We start from the raw sequence: 2,702 nt of genomic DNA on the forward strand, positions 1-2,702 counted from the left end.
GCCAGGGATGACCGTGCTTAGCTTCCGAGATATTACAGGATCGGGCTATCCTGGGCTATCCAGATAAGGGCTAGGAGCAGGGGTCATTTCCTGCAGGAGTGCAGCTCCGGCAGTAAAGAGCCCAAGGGGCGGGCACATGCAACAAGCCCCACCTCCTGCTCCCAGGAGCCCTTAGAGCAAGAAGCAGCCAGGTAAGTTGCAGAGCTCCCTCTGGCCCCCTGGTCCAAAATATTCCAGTGGCACCTTTAAGACCGAGTTTTATTCAGGTACAAGCTCTCCCTCCTCTGCGAGGACAGATCTGCATGTCCCCCCCGCCCAATAGCTAGCAATCCAAAACAGTCCAGTGGAAACTGAGCGGTGGGTGTTGCCTTCTGACACACTTCCGGTGATGTCAGGGGGTGTGGCATATGCAAGTAAGCTATGCTAATGAGCTCCTGCGCCTCTTTTTCTACGACATGACCCCTGCCTACAACCAATCTAGACGGAAACAAGAACTTTATTTTTAATCGTGTGCAAAAGACTTATACCAAAAAACACGAGGCGGGACATAGGAAATAAATAATTAAATATTGCACGAGGTACTTAAGTAGGCAAATCAACGACGTTAACGGAGACCCCCCCCCATTTATATATGTATGTTTGTTTGTGCTGTGTTTGTTTTCAATAAAATAAAAATCTGAAAGGAAAAAGAAAAGAAACGAAACCGGTCCGAGATCCTAAGGCCACACACGCCAAAGAGCCCTCGCCGATGCTCCGATCCGGAGCGCATGCTTACCATCTGCTGTAAGTTGGTGTTGGCCCTCTGAAGACATTTGATCTTCCCCATCTGCAGGAAAGAGACAGTGAGCCAGAGAGAGAGCTGAAATGCCTGTTTGATCTTTGGCGATCTGGCACCGTTTTCACGCCGGACCCCTCGGGGATCAGGAGTTCCAGAGACGAAATGTGGGCCAACGATTCTCCTCTTCCCCGTTTTTTCTTAGGATTCCCTCCCCACCCGGGAATGTTCTGATTGCCAGTCTCCAGGTGGCGGCTGGAGATCTCCTGCCATTACAACCGCTCCCCAGGCGGCAGAGAGATCAGTTCACCTGGAGAAAATGGAAGGAGGGCTTTATGGCATTGTACCCTGCTGAGGCCACTCCCCTCTCCAAACTCCACCCTCCTCAGGCTCCACCCCCAAAATCCCCAGGTATTTCCCGACCTGGAGCCGGGTTAACAAAACCAAAGGACCACGGTGTGTAAGGGTATCAGGAACAACCAAAGCTGGGGTGTTTTAGTTGTTCCTGATCGCCTCCAGCTGGGACCTGCAGTTCTCCTGGCATTACAGTTGATTTTCAGACTACAGAGATCTGTTTCTTTGGAGAAAATGGAAGCCATGGAGGTAAAAGTCTAAGGTATACTTTAGGTGAAATCCCTCCCCAAATTCTCCCTCCCACAGGCATCAACGCCGCATCTCCAGGAATCTCCCTGGCTAAAGCTGGCAACCGTATCTGTTGGCCTCAGTCAGCACCCACTGGGCCTTTTTGGTCATGGCTGTGGCCTGGGTGGTTCAACCTTCCCAGGAGACGGGTGTCATCTTTGACATTTCCATTTTCCTCGCTGGCAAGTTCCTGTTCCGTCCGGGTTTTTTAAATCTGTTCTGCCTGTTTTTGCTCCCTCTAGTGGCTGATTCAATATTACACCGGGTCCTGTCTGGCATATCTCCCTGAGGATTTAAACGGCAGGTTTTTATGCCGGAAATGGGCCAGTGTAACATTGAATCAACCACTAGGGGGAGAAGAACACATACAGAATACAATCCCCCCCAGACCGAGAACCAGGAATTTGGGAGCAAGGAGAATGTGGAAAAGTCTGTTCGTTAACAGAAGATGTAGAGTGGTGCTGTTGAAGAGCCCGCATGAGTTGCGTTTTGCTGATTTCTTTGGCCGTGTGTCACTGATGCTTGTTTAATGTTGGGTTGTTTCTACTGTATTTCCATGGCATCCTCGGCCAGCCGTCTCGGGTCCTATGCAGGGAGGGACGGAAGGCAAATATTTGTACTAAGTCAATGAAATAGGAGGGGAAGAACTTAGTGTTACCAACGTCCAGGTGGGGCCTGGAGTTCCCCCTGAATTACAACGGACGGCACGCCTACACAGATCAGCTCCTTTGGAGAAAACAGCCACTTCGGAGGGCGGACTCTATGGTACACCACAGAGTCTAGGAGAAACAGACGTCCTAGAGTGACATCGCATCTCCACTGAGCTCCCTCCTCTCCCCAAACTCTGCTGTCCCCTGGTAACACCCTCAAATCTCCAGGGATTTTCTAAGCAACCCTGGCCGTACAGGAAATCATCGCCGCCCGTTCCAGATATTTGTGAGTACTCGCTTGCGGTTCTGCTGCCCGAATTCTGCGCAGAGCTGGACTCAGGGGTGCTCACCAGGGCCTGGTTCCGCAGCTCCAGTTGATGGAGCCTCTTGTCTGGTTCTCCCATGGTGGACGGCTACACACAGGAAGGGTAGTCAGATAACAGCAATCACCCCCCCACCCGCAGGTAATAGACCACCCCAAAGCTCCCTCTAAGCTGTGGAGTCATGCGAGCAAAACATTCAACTTTGTGAGCTCCTGGCATTAAAGTTGTGAGTGAGTGATTTGGCTACTGCATACATTAGTAATCAGGGGTCATTTCCTGCAGGAGCGCACAGGAGCGGAGCTCCGGCAGTAA

The sequence above is a fragment of the Gekko japonicus genome, unplaced genomic scaffold, assembly GCF_001447785.1.
Source record: "Gekko japonicus isolate JY-2015 unplaced genomic scaffold, Gekko_japonicus_V1.1 scaffold3908, whole genome shotgun sequence".
NCBI classification, from domain to species: domain Eukaryota; kingdom Metazoa; phylum Chordata; class Lepidosauria; order Squamata; family Gekkonidae; genus Gekko; species Gekko japonicus.